Here is an 18,738-nt window from a genome sequence, read left to right on the forward strand (position 1 = left end):
AACACACACACACGTACCCGGGGGATCGAGAGCCCAAAAGGCGGAAGAAAGTAGCGATGACACACACAAAAGGTTCAAACCGACATAACCTACAAAACCTGCCACAACCTGCCCGGTCGCGGAACAACACTTCTGCGGTGACTGAGTAACTTGCGTGTAAAGGATGTCACAGCTCAGCGGGCACACCAATGCCTACTTGAGCTACGGATCCGCTTCCAACCGAAGATGAAGTTCATCCAATCCAAGGGAGGACGAGTGGGGAGGGGGAAATAATCTCGCGAAACATTCCTTGGAGCTCCCCCCTCAGAAGAAAAGTACAAGAGCGGCGCGTTCTGCCCCGTTTTCGATAAACACTTACGTGGTGATTTGTGTATTGCGCCACGGTTTGTAAAAAAGAAGAAGAAGAAGAAGAAGCGAACTACGGGCCAAGGGGGATACACAAGAGCGAGACGGGGGATCCGGTCGGAAAAGGAAGCACGCATTCGCCAACCGTGGCGAGTGAACGGAATGAAATGAACAAAAAAAAAACCGCACGCACGCACACTCACACACCGAAGCACGCCGTGGCGGTGCGGTGTGTGCGTGTGTACACGCTGTGTGTTGCACTCACACAGCGCCACGCGCGCAGCGTGCGGAATGGGTTTTTTTTTTCGCTCGCTCTGTTTCTAACGGTAACGGTGAGCTAGCCCTACGGAGGAAAGTTGACAATTATTTGCTTAAAAGGTGGCACACAGTAATGCACTCTTCTTACTCTTTTCTTGTTTCTTGTAAAAATGCACACACAACTATCACCAAAAAATAACCCCTTTCAAGAGGGAAGTGTACGGAGCAATGTTTACGTGTGTGTATGGGCATTTACTATCAGCGAAAACGTCCTTTCTGCAATGCTTCCACATCACACTTCCATCTCCATGTCGCTCTACCTTTCTCACCCTCTCTCGCTCTCTCTCACTCTAACACACATCCACTCATACACGCACATTCATACAAACGCCAGCTGAACTGGAAAAAGGCATGACGATTTGCGTTATTTGCCCCCGGGAACCAGTGGAACAGGGGAACCGTGTCGCAAAAAGTAAAGAAAAACGAACCCTTCTTCGCGGTACAGAAAGAGGTAAATGACCACCGTCCACACCACACACCAGTGGGGAAAGGGTTCACCGTGGACGGGACTGCCCGAAAACTGCCAACTAATGCCGGACACCAGACACAGATAACGGTCCGCTGGGTGGCCGCTTGTACGGCGGCGGGCGGCTCTTCGTTACTAACCAGGATTTTTCTTTCGCACCCTCGCTCACAGGCGAGGAGAAGCGCACGGCGGGGCAAAAAACTCGGCAACTACGATCTCCGCGAGAACACACAACACGGGCAAGCGAGAGCACACACAACCACACGCACACACACTCTCTCGGACACGGGACACAGGACACGGTGATGTGTGTCGCCCGTTCGCTTGGCAAGGAAATACACGACAAATTAAGCTTCTTTTTGTTCCCCGCTCGGGACCGGATCTTTGATTACTTTTTTTTGTTCAATGCCCACCAGCTGCCAAATGGCGCACAGTGGGATGCCACCGCCGGTCATGTGGTGGTGGCATTTTTGTCGCGTACGAAAAGCGAGTAGGACTGCTTTACGTGCATTTTTACGTGCAAAAGTATTATTCATGTAAATTCAATATTTGTTGTGCTCACAACACTACCAAAATTGAATTTCAAAGCTAAAAATGAATTTAATTTCGCAAAAATTTACAAGCACTCAAGCGGACGGTTGTAGACGCAGCGAAATTCCCAAGCAGCATTTGGGCCAACGTGCAGCATGGAGAACTGTCAATCTGACCGTTTCGCTCGATTTTAAACGATCGTTTCGCCGTTATTTGTGTTTTTTGGAGTTTTTTTTTGTTCTTGTACTTTTGAATTTCATGTTTTTGAATTTCTTGTTGTACATTTTTCTTTGTTTTCCATTGACACTTAATAGCAATGCAATTCAAAAACTGTTATTGAAACATTTTTTTTTTAAACTAAGCATCTTCTACTACTTTTACAAGCATGAAGTAATCTGATGATTCAATGTACTATCACACCGTATCTACGAATCTTTTCAGTTTCAGCCCAAGGCAACCAATTCACCTTGTGTCAACAGATTGATGGGGGGGCGCCGTTAATGGGCGAGGCAAAGCGTGCTCACAGTCTCACACGAACGGGCCGGAAAATGAGGACTAGCAGAATTTAGAGCAGCTTAACATTGCTCTACAAATTACGCCCCTTAGTTCCTCCTCCCCTCCCTCGTAGCGGCGGTACAGCGTGGCCGTCCCAACAACGCCAAACTGCACCAATTTAGCTCGTCAATAGAGAAACACCTCCACCGTTCAAAGGGCTAAAGCTATTTTTGGGAACCTCCGTCTGACACGCCAAAAACCCAAACCGTAAGATAGGGTAAAGAACGGCTTCGCATGCAGCGTGAAACTGCCATTGACCGAATATCGGGGCCGTTTGATCAGAGCAGCATGATCAGAGGGCTGGCAGGTGGTGTGCGAGATCAACAACGGCAAAGTCCCCGCTGCTGAGGTTTTCCTTGACGGCGCAATGTTGTTGACGTCCAGAGAATAGTTGAGTTCGGCGACGCAATTAGTGTAACACGCTCGAACAAAATTGCTTTCATGGTTAAACGGCACGTGGTATGGGGCGAACTGTTTAGCTATCTGTCCTGATTAAAGCACCTTTTTGCTCCGTCACAGCTTATAATGTTGCTTAAAAGTCACTTAAATAGCATTAAGTTCTAAACCATTTAAAAAAAACTCACTAACAGAATTACACTATCTTTCAAACTTTAGTGTTGAGCCACTCAACTCAACACAGACACACACTTCCACACAAACACACTCACCAAATGTATCTGCGCGATCGTGTTATGTAACAGAGGGCACTTTTCGAGCAGCCAACCAGTCGCGGTCAGTTGGGGCTCACCGACACGCAAGAGGACGGGGGCAAGCGGGGCAGTGGTCACAAACAGGGCACACGGACCGCAAAAGGACAGTGCACACCAGCGAGACGTTCGTGAACAACTGAGGTTCGCTTCCTGCCGATCGCGTTGCTCGTGATCGCAACGACCACGCAAAAGACGGTTTCTCCGAGAGTTGGTTGGTCAATGGGAGAAGATGTTTCTTTTCTTTTTGTATTTTGTTCGTTGGTATTGTGTGTTTGCCTTTGATACCAACGTTACAACGATTGGTTACAGAGTTTTCCACCACCTGGGGAGGAGGGAGAGGGAAAATCTCACTACAACCTGTGCGAACAATCGAATTGAGGTGCACATTGATCCCGCCATGGGATGCTTGTTTCACTCTCTCTCTCTCTCTTTCTCAATCCGCAATCAAGAGCAAAATAGAGAAAGAGAGAGAGAGAAAGAGAGAGAAAATAATCCTTCTCTCGTGTTTATCGCTGCCGTGACGTGAGAGAACCGGCCAGATCCCTTCGAACGGACATGCGCAGCAACTGGCGTGTGGTGCCAAAATCGGCCGCCTCTACATGTCTGGCGGTCCCCAGATGGCCTTTCCCAAGCGATCGCAGGTCCCCGGGAAATACGGAGGTACCACTTTTAGAACGCTCGACCGCTTGTTGTTGCAGTACCGCGTGGACGAGGTCCCAGTTTCCCCCCCCCCCCTGCTTCCATTAGTTTCGCCGTCCACCACCAGGTCGCGATCTCCAATATGATGGACGCTCTCGGAAACTGGTGCCTTGCTGGATACTACCTCCTTAAAAGCCATGTGGTCACGGGGGGGGTGGGGGGGGGGAGGAGGCAATAAATTTATTCGGCGAAGAAAACTCAAACAACAACCAACCACGCGCGATCGCTTCCGATGAGTCAATCGAAGTTGGCGTTCCTACTTTGCAAATCCAGCAACGCGGGGCGAAAATCGCCCGGGCGAAAACACTTGAAATCTCTCACACAGGTATACGCTCCGTCCCCCCTCCCCTTCTCCTCTGCCCGTTGCAAACAGGTTTACGATCAATTTCGCAACGTTTGCGGTTTTTCGATCGAAAGTTTTGGACCGGCACCACCGCTCGGACCTCAGCCTCCCCCTCGCCAGCCAGCAAGCTAGCCATCGGTCAATTATTTTTACCCAATCCCCAGGGTCGGGCGGGTTAATATTAGAAGGTGCAGATAAATTATTTTAAAAATAAAATAATCCCACTCTCGCTCGCTCGCTCTCTCTCACTCTCTCACTTGGTACGGGTTTGACGAGTTGGAGTTGGTCGTGGCGAGGGCGAAAATGGAATTTGTGCAAAAAGAAAAGAAAAAAAAGGTAGAAGCGTTACTTCAATCCTGCAAGTGGCCGATTTGATTGGCCGCAAATTAAGCCTCATTTTAGGGTGCATAAAACAAAACTCGACTTTGTTCTATTGAATTTCCCCGCTGGTGAGTGCAATTTCCCGTCCTAAACATGGTTCAGCGCTCACATCCCAAGTTTACAGCTTCCCGCACCAGAGTGGCCCTCCTCTTAGGGACGTCTGGCATAGCGGCTGGAACTATTTCTCACCCGTTCTCTCGCTCGCCGAGAGTGACCGAGAGTTGACGAGAGTTGTCGAGCAGGCCGACAGGGGGGAAAAGTCGTAAAAATTGGCAGTTTAAAACTTATCCCCCGAGCGCACACGCTGAGCTGAGAGGCGGTTGCGGTGCAATTATAAAATGATTTCCAATGCCATTTGGAAATTATACTCGGCGTTGGCTTGAACTTTGCCATCCCGCTCCAAGCCCTCCCTTGTCGCTGTATTCGGTTCCCGGAGGGGCAGACGATCGTAGTTTTGATGTTGAAAGTAAATAAATAAATAAATAAATATACTGCGATCGAGCGGGCGACGGTACCGGGCAGGCGCGTACTTGAACTCGAGCGCGCGCGCGCGTGAACTGAGGATGCGCCACGGTAAAGATGCCATCAGTCTTTCCGCTCATAAAGGCAACGGTTTTTGGGGGGTTTTGGGGGTGGTAGTTGTTGTCTTGGTGCAAGCAAAAAAAAAGCCCCTCAAGGCCACCACGATCAAGGCACGTGTACGTGCAGCTTTTCCCGTTTTTTGCTCTAGTCGATCTGGTGAGTGTTCATAAATTCTGCTCAACCCGAACTATTTTTCTCCAGAGGGCAAGAGCACACACACACACACACACACACACACTCACACACACACACACACACACACACACACACACAAAAGATGAATAATGCAAAACAAACATTCCAAAACCGTAATGCGCGCCGGAGCGTGTTGCCATGTTGTTCGGGCATTGTATTTCGACAAACAATCGGAACCTACAGCACACAGCACAAGCGTATCAGCTTTCAGCAAACTCTTTCAGCAAACTCCTTCCAAACGCCTCCCCTCCCGCCCAGTGATCGGTAATATAATAATATCCAACCATATTTACCACTGCCCGTTGGGGATCAGTTGTTTTGTGCGAATGATATTTTTGTTTACACTTCGACCCGTTGTTCGAACCGGGTGTTGGGGCACTACATAAATTCCCGCGCTCCTGTTGTGGAGTATTCGATTTCCTATGCTTTTGTTTTGGAAGGTGCAGTTAGTTTTGCTTGATAAAACAAACAAACTGGCGGAGCGAGTGAGTGAACTCGGAAGCGTTGCTGAGCGTCCTAATTAATGGTATTACAATTTAATTATGATAAGGTGGATACTAAGTCATTCTTCCATTGCTTTGAGAAGAAAAACAAATACAAAAATGCGCACACGACCACCAAGGGCCCAGCAGAGCGTGGCAGCTGACATCATTCCATCGCTTGGCATGTCTATTTGAGCTGCTCCATATCCCCGCCGTATGATGGATGCACTCTGGGCTCTGGGCAGATCTCCTGCTCGGCGGTTAGTACTTGTTGGCCATAACAACAGGTGAACCGAATCCTGTCCGCAAAAAAAAAACTCGTAACGGTTTTCCTCCTTCTTCTTCCTCTTCTTGCTCGTGTGTGCAAAACGCTGTGCCCCCCTCAATGTGGATGGGCAGGAATTTACGTTTCATCAATCAGTACCGAAATAGAAATTTTCCCTACACACGCGCGCGCTCGCGCGCGCCCTTTGCCTGTTTTTCCCCGTTCGTCGCTTTGGTCGCTTTGGTCGCTCCGCGCGGCTTAAGATTGTGCGCCAACCACCGTGTATCTCCGTCTCTCTCGCTCCTTGCTTCAAGTTAGTTGCGCTTCATGATGTGTAGCTTTCTTGGCAACGGTTCAGCTACCGAGGCCTAACGCCCTGGCCCTAATGTCAGCCAATATTTGATCTAAGCAGGATGGAATCTTGTACCGCGTCGATAAAAAACGGCTTCACGTGTGTGTGTGTGTGTGTGTTGCCAGCGGGCCCCGATTGGGGTGGGCAAACACTGGGGAAGGTAAAGTGTTGGAAGACTCAACACTTGTCAAGTCCACTCTCATGCGAACCATTCTTCCTTCTACAAGCAGCAACAGCAGCTTTAATGGAAGCAGCACGAGGTACGGGCAGGGATGGCAAAATGGCAAACGAAACTGTTACCGCACCAGCCGCTAGACACATTGGACGCGAGTGAGCAGAAGAAATAATTTTCCCTGCACGATGAAACAAAAACAAGTGAATATTTTCCACCACACGCCGCCGCCGCCACCGCAGACACGCGGAAAAGCGCTCTCTGTTGCGCAATAAATTGCGGCGTGAATAAATGAACTAAAAATAGAACCTCCCCCCCCTCCCCTGGTGTGTGCAAACACACACACACATACACATGGACACCTCAGCGCGATATATTAATGACACCCTGGGCCTAGGGTTAGGTACACGGTGTTGTGTGCCGTGCCGTGGTCAAACGCGCAAAGTCAAACGGAAGATCGTCGTCGTCGTCGTCGTCTTCGGCCCGTTGACAAAAGGACCTGGCCGGGCTAAAAATAGGCGCACAAGAGGTCGCAAAAATATTCCAACCACCTCGCCAGGCCTCTTGGCTGGTCATCCGGACCTTAAGCGCAACATACACACACATACACTCACTCACTAACTCCCCGGTGTCCGGTCCGGTTGAGCTGGTTCCTTTGGGAGCTTTGTTTTAGTGAGCTTTTAGATATTAAAACTTAAGTACTGTAGCTCAAGTACAATGCTGATTGGGATGCCTGGGAGTGCTCCCTGGGAGAGACGACAGCTCCATCACACCGCAAAACCCCCCCCGCCGAAAAATAGAAACGATCGGTGTTGCATAACGATCGTCCGTTTGATGTGCGCTTCAAAGCGATGTACGATCATCGACTTCAGAGAGCTGTCACGCCGCCCGTGCGTGCTCGGTTCACCATGCGGCGCTGGTCCAACGTGCAAGGAGCGGAAGGTGTTGAAGAGTGTTCTCCCAGGGACGGCTCGTCCCGTTGTTTGCGCCCCCGGGAGCAGGCCGGAGGTATAGAAAGCACCTGTTCACTATCCATTTTGCTCGGGCAAGGCAAAGAACTTTAAAAATATCATCACTCATCACGAGCGAGCGGAGCCATGGATGGCGACGGGTGTCACTTTGGCGACCCTTTTTTCCTTCCCGTTGGTCCTCCCGTAACGTTTTTGCGTTGTATCTTCGTGCTTCACCATTTCACCATTTTTTAGTGTAAAAGTTTGGGGTTTGTTTTAGGCTTCATTTTCGGAACTGCAATGCAATTCTTTATCTAAATGCGGGAAAAATCCTTATTCGTGGTGTCACTTGTCACGCTCGATGTCCTTCGTGTTCTTGAGGAGGGGTTTTTTTCACGCTTGCTTTGCAATTTTGTCACAGTTTCTCACACTCCCAAGCGCTCACGTGGGTCACAGTTCCACTTTGTCCGGATGCACTCGGCCACAGATCGAACTCCGTATCCAAATCCAATGCAACTCCAAACACCAAAATCACACGCTGTGTCACCGTTGGACGACGATGGGACGGGAACACCAAAATGGGAAAAAAAACTACTCCACCACTTCTTCCAGTCCCACCAAAGAACCAAAACTGAACAGCAACGGTAAAACCACCTGCGAACCTAACACTGCGAGGATCGGATCGATCGCTAAGTTTGCGAAGAAACGGCGAAAAACCACTGCGTGCGAGCACTACCGTAGAGCGCTCCCAGCTATGCGACTGACCTGTTTCGAAAGGTCGAGACAATCGGCAACGGATCGCCGCCGTGCGAGTCCTTTTATAAATTCCCGGCACCCGGCCCGTTTGCGAACCCTGCTAAGCCGCCAGCGCCGGGGCTCCCGGGGCGCGTACTGCTCCGGCGCGAACGAGTTGCCACCAACACAGACAAACGCAGACATGGGGACGCCCGGTTTTTTTGGTGTGTGCGCCGCTACACATACGCGCGCACGCTCACGGGGTTGTATGGAAATATTCGCAGCCAGCACAACAGGTGCATGATCGCTGTCATACTCCCGGTCGCCCGGTATGAGGGGCGATGGCGGTTTTTGCTCGGTGCAGGATCTTCGGTTGAGCGAAGTCCCGCCGCATGTAAAGACCCCAGCTGACATCTCAATCGGTGGATGGAGCGGGTTTTTTTTCTCGTTCGATTGCAATTACGTTAAAAGTATTTAAAAATCGTTTTTCATTTCTGTGCATCATAAAAAAGGGATCATTAACTCTTTATTTCATTTTCTTTCCTACGATTGAGAATGGCTTTTCCCACACAGCAGCACCACCACCACATACGCAGTTAGTACACCGGGCCACGATCGCGATCGGTAAGCCCTCCCTTATCTGTCTCTTTCTCCTTGTCTCTCGCTGCCTCATTTTGGTGGTACGTGCGAAGCACATCATCGCTCGGGAGGGCACTCATTTTCCACACACGCGTTTTGGCGCCAATCCAACAGGGCACACAGCGCAGCAGACAGGCGCAAACCTTCCCGGAGGAAGGGAACCAGCTTGTTGTTGTGGTTGTTGTGCGCCGGTCGGCTAAGGTTAGGTCCGTTCGGGTTCAACCCCTTCCAACCACAACAACAAGAGCAGCAGCAAGCGGCAATAAAGTTAACGACAAAACGTTCCATTTGTAGCGAAATCGGTTGGGTTGGTGGGCCAATCCATTCCAGCACCAGCAGCCGATATTGTCGAGCAAAACGGCCGTTTAGATGGCGGAGTAGATGGAATGGGTCTTGCTAATGGTCAGGATTGTGTTTCCTTCGTTTTGTTCTCCGTCTGTTTGTCGGGCTGTATGCAGTTTATTTTCGGTCGAATGCGGATGAAGTAACCGTGGTGACAAAACGGGGCGTGAAAAATGTGTTTCCCATTTCGGAAACCGACGTACGGTGTCATAATTGCAGTTGCGATGAGGATGTGTGTGAGTGTGCCAAATGGGAGCGCGATTTCGGTGGCGAATGTTGTACCAGCCTAGCACGAATTGTTGTTGCATTTTGTAACGGCGTTAACGGTGAGCACATCCGACCCAGCCGCAGACAGTTGATATCGGTGTTTGGTCAGTTCGGTCCGCCCGGAATGGGTTGCAATTGTGTTTTGTCTTGCGACGGGTTTAATGATCGATTGATTAAAAGTGCAGGAGAAAAGCAAATGAATCACTTGCATTCGTTAGTCATAACAAGAATTAATTCAATCGTTGCTGATTCAGTTTATTTTGTGATTTATTGTGTGCATTGACAACTTGTTTTTGAAAAATCGGTTTAAGTAAGATATACAAAGGATCTTTTTCAAAATTCCCATTCGGATCAACATTCCCAGGAGACTTTAATCTATATTGTTAAATATTCTTGAACTGATTCGAATCGATCGAGGTTTTTATCTTTATAATAGTTCAAACATCGTTTAATAAGTTGACGAATTTATCGTAAAATAGTCTAAAATACAGCAGGAAACCTTTAATATACTTCAAACTTCCACAAATATGATTTTTTTTCATGTGATCCGCTTAACATGTGATTTAAAGCTGTTAAAGACAGCTCTATTTCTTAAAGTTTTACAATATTGAGTATAGAAGTCGCAGGTATTGGAATTATTATTAAATAAAATAAAGGGTTTTTAGACAACTACTATTTTATACAACGTTATCTCAGTTTTCATTCATCCACCATTATTAAAATCAGGATTCGATTGTCTATTTGATTCACTATTCTACTCAAATGTTCCATTTTATTTGCACCACGTGTTCTCCACGCATGGAGACGCCCAGTCTTTCCTAGCGAAGAGCAGGAAAACGTTAACCCGCTCTGGCACTCTTCCGTTTCAAGATGTCATGCCCATTTCCAAGCTGCTTCAAAATCATCCGACACAGCTGTGCGCACATTAAGGAACTCTCCTTTTCACCCCGGATGGATGATGGTAGAACGTCCGGACTTTTCCTTCTGTTCTCCCTTTCCTTAAAACGACGCAAGCAAACTGTCCGATCTACTAATGCAAACTCCAACGCACACACACACATGAACACGCACATATGCACGTGCCATTCTACTTCTTCGAGCGGAGAGGAAGCATCATTGTTTGCGTTCCGGTTGTCGGGCGGACGGAAAGTCACTGTCGCTCGCTTGCCTGTACTGCGATTGACGTAAGAATGGTTTCGGTGAAGTCTTTGGAGCCGCTGCGTAGGCAAAGAAAGAATCAGCTCCCGATACCATCAACGGCACCCTCGTGCTCGGGGCGGGAGATAAAGAAAAAGATCAACCCGGGCTCGTCTTTCGGCGTCCTGTCCTTCGGCCGCGGGCTGGCTGTGCCGAGCTGACGGCGAAGCGTTAATTGTGCGCTGTGCGAGCTGACGCGAGGTGTCCAGGGGTGTCAAAATGCGTCAGGGGCTGCCGTCAGATTGTTGTTATTAAAAGGTACTTAGCGTGGCGCGCAAAAGACGCACACACCGCGCCGGTTGTGTGGTGCCACTGATTAATACTCAATTGTTTGATTTATGGATAATGGGCAGATGACGCGCGAACCGGAATGGGTTGGGGAACGGGTGGAGCGCCATCGTGTGCGTGGAGCGATTTTTCCTACTGCTGCTGCTTGTGCTCGCACCGTATCACATCGCAAGCGTTTCTTGTTAATGGTCGGGTGGAAGATTTATGAACTGGCTGGGGTTTAAAGTGGTTGCGAATCGCTTTACCGTGGTTGAGCATGCCGGAAGGTGGGAAATTCCAATGGTAGATAGTGTTTTGGATTAGATTTGGACGCGTGTGTGTGTGTGTGTGTGCTTGTTTGCCACCGCCTTTTGATTTAATTAGAAGATGTGTTTGAAAACATTCGTAAATTTATTACAACAACGATGAGGCGACACTAGGTCGAGCATGAACGTAATGAATTTATAAGGAAAGTTTATTTTGGTGCGAAAAATGAGAAGATTCAAAATACAACAAATTTGTTAGAATTATAGCAAATTATGTACATTAAAATAATACAATCAGATTTAGCCAGAATAGAAGCAGGTATAAAAATGCAAAATAAAAAATATTAACAAGTTAATTTTGTGGAAGACAGATGTTGTACACAATTAGTTTAAAATATATAAAAGATAAACATAAACTGGTAATACAATAAAATAAATATTAAAAGAATGAATAAACTAAAAACTAATTAAACAGAAACAAATAAAAAGCTAAAATAATCTACTTTTCAGTTAAAAACAAAAAAAATCATGAAATTGTAAAATCAAATACACATTCGTGTTGCCATTTTATTGTTCAAGGTTCAAAGTAAATAAATGATAAACCCAACGAAGATGCAAACAAAAAATGATCAAAAACAATCAATTTCCAATTCCTCGTAGCGTTGTTACGAAATGTAACCAGTTCCGCATTCCCTCTTGGAAACGAAATATCCTCAACAAGAGATCGGTAAGGCAATAAAACAACTTTCCAAGCAGGAAAATACAAGCTGTCCAGGGAGTGCGATTGTTGACAGTGGTGAAATAAAAAGAAACACAGCAAGAAAAAAACTCTTTCCCCCAGCACACTGATGCTGTGTGTTTGATAATTAATTTTCCGCAATAAAACAAACGGATCAAAAAGAGGAGAGAGAAAAAGAGAGAAAAAAGACGTACAAAACAAATTTCGACAAACAGCACAAGCAAGATTTTTTTTTGATCTGTGGCCATTCTAGAAGAAACACTGCGCCGAACCACGGATAAAGGATGGAAGGTGATGGTGGTGATTGGGGGATTCGAGAGTGATCACTTTTAGGCGTTGCTTCCTCGCAGTGTGTGTGTGTGGATGTCAGACGAAATAGAACGGCAACGGATTGTGCTGGTTCGCGCTGTCTAGGTTCGTTAATTTCGCTTAATAGCTTGACATAAAAATAAAAACCCTGCCCGATTGCTGCCAGCATTCCGGCCAGTGCCGTCTGCCGGTGCCGTCGTCGTCCAACACAAACACACCGCCCCAGCAACCGCCACCGTCACAATTACAAACAAATGATGCGTTACGCGTGACGGTCCTGTTTCCTGGGGCCGGTGATTGTTACTTGCTTGCGGGCATGTAAATCCGTTAATGTGCTATTATTTTTGCGAACAATTTATTTAATTCGAGCGGATAAATAAACTTAGCATGAACTATTTGCATGAAGCGCGTGTTCGAGTATTGAAGACTTAATTTCGCCCGATACAAACCCGAAAAAAACCAATGTCCTCTCTACGACGCTTCGATCGGATCGGTTGCTTCGGACGTCCGCCTGCGCCTGTTCGGCTTCCCCAAAACGTCCTTCGCGTCGTAGAGCGAACACATTCTTGGAATTATGTAAAGCTTCACCCTCATCACCATCGTGGCCGTGGAAAAACGCCGTCTGTACCGCCGTATGGTTCCGAACGCTAGGTAACAGTGGTGAGCGACCATCATCTCCAAACGGCCGCCGCAGAGCGTTGGCGTTGGTTTTGTTGCGTTGGTTCACCACGCATTCAGACCGGGTTCAAGATCACTTTGGAAGTAGTCTTTTACACGCGTGCCGGCCGCATGACGCTACGCGCGTCCAATGACTCCTGGGTTCATGGTGACTTCATGGTGCTCACGCCATCGGAATGGGGCGCGAACGGTTCGCGGTTAGGATTTGCGTCGGAAAAGCTGCCTACGTATGTGTGTGTGTGTGTGTGTGTATGTGTTTCTGTATTTCCCGCATTTGCTGCCTGCTGTTTTTGTTCTCACCAAATTTTGCTGCCCGCTGCGGCGCGATGATTGATACATCAGCTCCCTGGACTGGCGGCGGGGGCCTATTTTTAGTGTCTTCGGTAATTGTCTGTCACTTAGCCGGCCGTGCTGGCCGTATCATTAGTTGGCAGTTGCTCACTAAGCATTCGTAGTGGATGAAATATTCCCGATTTTATCGCTAGTCTCCTCTACAGTGATCCTCCTTATCATTTAAGTTTAAATAAATCATCTTAAAAAGGCTATAAGTTTTGTACCGCATCAAGAATTGGCGCAAAATTCAATACTTTCCTCCACCGCAACGGACGGGGGAGTGAATAGCAGAATGTGGAGGGCAAATATTTGCAAGCTGAGAAGACCACATCTTCGCACAACACCGACACACACACACATACTCACAGGGGGCCACAACCATTACGTGGGCGTAGTAAAGCCATAAAAATAGGCATCATCTTATTTCGGTCCATCTACATCTTTGCACTTTTCTGGCCAGCGTCTGCAAATCGGATTGAGAGAATGAGAGAGAGAGAGAGAGAGCTATGGAGAGACAAAGTGAGGAATATCACCCGAATTGCCATTTTCCTTTGCGGCGGTGGTCAAGTGTGAAAGCAGATTTCCCCTTTGACAATGAACTTGAGCCGTTCCGTGGTATGTGAAACGCACCCAGGGGCAGTTGTACGCAAATGTTGGATCATGCTGACGATGAATGCTTTGGACGAGCGTGTATGATGATGATGATGGACCTTCCGCTTCCCTCTATGGTGGTGCTTTGTACAACGGGCTCGTGTTTTTTCCCCTTCCAACGGTGGCCTTGGCGCAAGGGTTCTAGAAACGAAAGACATATGGTTTCGAGGATCGTTCTGGTTCGAATTAAAGGTGGAGCGTGACATGATTGGACGCTAAAACGATCATTACAGCTGTGAGCTTGCATGCGTGTCCGTGCCGAGCGAGTGTGATGTGGTGTGAAAAATCAAGCAAAGCAAATGAGGAACGAAAATGGAACATGGGGTGTAGGGGGTTTAGCAGGGAAATAAGTAGCAAGAGAAGTCGCAAGACTTTGTGGAGAGTGCTGTACAAAAATTGGATGTATTGGAATGGAAAAGGAGAAAGAATATTTTTAACTCCAATGCATTACTTTTTTATGTCTAATGTCTACTCGTATGAATAATAGTAAACACATCATATTAAAAGGCAAAAGCCTCTAATAGAAAATAAAAGTAGCAAATAAACATGTAAAGGAAGATGTAAATAAAAATGCAAGATGTAAAAATAATAAAAAATTAAAATTTAATTCATTTTGATTTGAGACACGAAAAGGAGATTAAAGGAAAATAGAGAGAAAAAAACAATAGAAAAAGGCAAATTATACTGATTAAGTTCATTTCCGTAAACAAATAAATAAGTAAAACATTGTCTAACTAGTTGATCAATGTTGATATTAGAATAGAAACAAAAACGATATTATTATATCAAAACAGAATATGAAAATTGTAACAAATAAGAAAATAATACAGATAATTAGCAGACGGAGCAATTAATTAATTAAGCTTTTTTTCATGTGTTCTATCCTTTGATATTTGTTCTAAAACTTCAATTGGAAGGTTTCTTTTGTTAGTTTGTGTTTTCACTTTAGTTTATGTTCCATATTATTCGATTATTCTATTTGACCTTTTCTTTATCGAGTTTTCTGTTTTTTTGTAACTATTATCTGTCCTGCTCTTTGTATCAAAAAATTTAAGTAATTCAAAATCGAAAAACGGTTAAAATGTATTTAGAACATCTCTTTAAATGTTAGTTTAAGAAATTCATTAATTGAAGGAAGTAAATTCAACACGAATAGAAAAATTAATGTATATTCGGTGTAAGCAGCCAAGTCTACGTTTCGTAGACTTTATTTTCAGCAAAGAAACGAAAATTTCCATTCCAGATCACATTTCAACAATGTAGCCATCGCACGCCTCATCTTGCCGGTTCAGTAGACGCATCCCGGGACGGCTCTTTTCGACAATTATAAATGACACTCGCATACCAGAAACCGAACACCGTTCGCTTCCCTCGCGGTTGCCGTCAGGACATCAGAGCATCAAGTGCAAAGCCGCACACCGCAAACAACAAGCATGACATCGAGCAGTACCAAAACCCAAACCGACACCTTTGATGCTCGATTTCATCATGTGTTGAAAAATGGACCGCTTTGATCGGGACAAATTAATGTGCTGTCCCGTACGAGCAACGGAACCAAAGTTCCACGGAAAACCGCGTAAAAGAAAGGGTTTTCGGCCGGTAACGCTTTTGTGCCGGTTGCTAGCTCGAAACCTCAAAAGTTGCCGTAAAAATATCACACTTTGCTGCAAAACCGATAAGTCGCCGGTGCTGGGCAGCGTCGCCGGTGTCAGCGTACAAGCGCGCCGGATTAGTGATTTGATTATGCGTACGTGAAGCGATAAATGCTGCCTTCAAGTGTACTGTGTAAGTTTTAATTCGCTTGTCGTGCAGTTTCGTTGTTTTGCTGTGTGAGTGCTATTTTTAATACGCTTCTTTCTTCGAAGAATGGGCAGGGGGGGGCAAGTTTTTTACAGCTTCTGCTGAAAACAGCTGAGCCATCTTTTATGCTCCCTGCATGTATATTTTGTCATGTCAAAATAAAAGCTCTTTCTTTTTTTGTTTTAATTCGTGCTGCTGGTGTGAGAAAGTCCGCAAATGGGATGTATGACCAGTAGCGCCAAGTTCATGCGGTGCTCACGTAATAATGCTGCTCCCACCCACCGCTTGCAGCATCAATCAAAGGCCGTCCTTCGCAGGGCGTGTGATCGGGCGGTAAAGCAACCCGGGAATGTTGAAAATTGAGCTAATTACTCGCTGATGCTCATTTGCAAGATCCTAACAAGCAGTAGCAGCAGCAGTGGCATTAGCAGCAACAAAATCAACACATTTTGGGATGGCCGAAAAAAAAAATTAAAGCATAATGGAAAGTGTGCATGATGTGTGCTATTAATAAAAGGCAAATATTAATAAGCCACCGTCGCAGCAGGCAGTCGGCGACCGCAAAGGTAACCCCTGACGCTGATGATGATGATGATCCTGTGCTATAAGGTGAACCTTAACCGATCGCCGCCCCTTCACCCGCCAAAGCATTCCGTTCCCTTGCCTACGAAGTAGCCGACGTACGCAGCAGCGGCGTTTTCTGGTTGACAATATTTTTAGTACGACGCGATGGTGGCGATCGCGCTAACAAGAACAATGTAAAATGTCGCTTTAATAATAGCGCACCGGCTTAGAATTAAAAGCTGCTCCGCCATGGTTGCAAAATTCGATGCGAAAACGTGCGCACAGCAGCACTGGGGATGGGTTGGACGAGCATTGCGGAAGTGGCCACCCGCGGAGGGGTTGAAGGTGTCATGGCGTCTAGGTAGGTGAAGGTGGGGTGGGAACGGGCGGGCATTGTGGGATTATATAACCGAAGGCGGCACCCGAGCCAGTAAATTTATCGGTCAAAGGCTTTGACGTACTGCCGTGCTGATGGGTCATTTCGTTATGTTTTGTAAATCTGGTTTCAGGTGGCTTTCCTTTCGGTAGGGTTAGATTAATTTATATGGCAGTATATTGTTTAAAGTTTTAAGATGTTTTATTTAAATAAGAACACAAAAACACCTTTTTTTAATTTACTTTAATATTTTATTGTGTTGGTATTGATTAACAGCAGACGAGTTGGATGATCTTTCTTCTATGAAATGTGTTAAATGATAATTATAAATAATTATTGCAAATTTTCGGCTTCGGATCGGATTTGACTCAGAGTGTTTGCCAACTTTACCCATCACCAGATACTAATACTATGGAATTAGATCACACGAACACACGATCTTAGTGATTAATGATTAACATAATGCAGCATTTATCTATTGTCTTCAGCTGACTGTAATTTCATTCTTTATGATAAATTAATAATTCATTAAAATGTATGAAGCACTGGAAACTTCGACTTTGACTTCGACTTTGACTTCAAAGTTTTACACGCTATTGAGTATTTTGACCGATGAATCTACTAATCTATCGGGTGAATTTATTTCTCATGTTTTGTTTATGCAACAAAAATGATAACTCATAGCAAATACCGTGGAGTAGTTTACGGTAATTTGATTGAATTAAATTGAATGTTTTTATTTGTATTGTATGAATAGAGCGACTTCACTAAGATCGTGTGTTTGTGTGATCGTGATCTAATTCCATAGTATTAGTATCTAGTGATGGGTAAAGTTAGCGAAAATCCTGCGTCAAATCCGATCCGAAGCCGAACATTTCAAAACCGACTCCCGGAGGTAGGTCCACCCAGCCCCAGCCCATCTGGAGTCGCTCGGAATCGTCTGGAGTCGTTCGGAGCCGTCTGGGGTCGCCCGGAGTTGTCCGAAGTCACTCGGAGTCGTTCGAAGTCGCCCCGAGTCGTTCGGAGTCGCCCAGAGACGTTCAGAGTCGTGCGGAGTCATCCGGAGTTCTCGATAGTCGCCCGAAGTGGGCCGGAGTATACCTTTGAAACAAGTGCCTGTATACAAAATGCACGCGGAGAGTGAAAGATAACAAAAAAAACACTAGGAAATGAAATGCCTAATTAAAAGCGTATTCAACCGAACAACTCTGGTTGACTCCGACCGACTGCGATTCCGGTCAACTCCAATTGACTCCAAACAACACCGAAAACCTATGACTCCGGTTGACTCCGCTCCACTCCGGTCGACTCTGTTCGAATCTGGACGACTCCGACTTTCAACGACTTTAGGGGGACATGAGACGACTCTGGACGGCTCCTACTAGTATAGGACGGATCAGAGTCGTCTGTGCGCTCTACAGAGAGAACATCAGTGTTGGTATCGTCAAGCGGTTTTCTGCATGAACTACTGAGTTCTTAGTAAATTTTTAAATACAATTTTTAAATACAATTTAAATACAAATAAATGGTGCAATATCTAAGAAACAGAAGTTTTAGATGTTTGGTAAATATCCAACCTGCAATTGAACAATTTTTATTTTATTTTTTTAAACACTGAGAAAGAAATGCAAATTTAAATAATGAAACTGGTTCAATATTGATTATTTGTAATAGATCTCACTGATTATTTGATGATACCTGAATTGCCATTAATAACAATAAATATTTAAATATTTTCCATACTTTGCAACAATTACAATTCATTACTATTTTCGTCCTACGGCCATAAACAGTCCACGCGGCACATGTAAAACAAAACACAGCCAAAAAAGAAACTATTTCAACTCATTAATTATAACTCTTCTCCGTCCATCCGTCTACCGATCCTCCACGAGGATGCAACTGATGCGCCCTGCTCTTGTTTTGCTGTGGCTTCCTTTTTGTTTTGGCAACCTCACGTTGCAACTTATGTAACGCTGGGCCAACGCCGAAACCAAGGAGGATCCGCAAACCCGTCGTCGTTGTTGTTATTGCTGCTGCTGTTTGGCGACGCTTTCTCCCGCGCGCGTCACATTGTTATCGTACGGCAGAGACGGTTCGGTTGATATTTCATGCAGCCGGGCTGGCACATTGTACGCGTACGCGGCCAAAAGGGCAACTCGCGGCCCTTTGGGTAGACTTGTTGCATAGAACGATTATCGCGAAGGTTCGTCTAACGACTTGCACAAG

General features: G+C 46.0%; 1 protein-coding gene across 7 annotated transcripts in view; it reads right to left on the minus strand.

Moving 5' to 3' along the window:
* Positions 1-8,232, minus strand: part of LOC120893943 (calcium-transporting ATPase sarcoplasmic/endoplasmic reticulum type) — a 33,349-nt gene extending 25,117 nt beyond the window's left edge. For 5 of the 7 annotated variants that reach the window (XM_040296200.1, XM_040296201.1, XM_040296199.1 and 2 more), the window contains exon 1: positions 8,112-8,232. The gene's annotated coding sequence lies outside the window, so the exon portion shown is untranslated. Of the gene's footprint in view, positions 1-1,269; positions 1,463-2,883; positions 3,062-8,111 lie in introns of those variants that run through there. The other 2 variants (XM_040296196.1, XM_040296197.1) reach the window with 2 other exon arrangements.
* Positions 8,233-18,738: the final 10,506 nt, after the last annotated feature.

Source organism: Anopheles arabiensis, chromosome 2, assembly GCF_016920715.1.
Source record: "Anopheles arabiensis isolate DONGOLA chromosome 2, AaraD3, whole genome shotgun sequence".
Lineage (NCBI taxonomy): Eukaryota > Metazoa > Arthropoda > Insecta > Diptera > Culicidae > Anopheles > Anopheles arabiensis.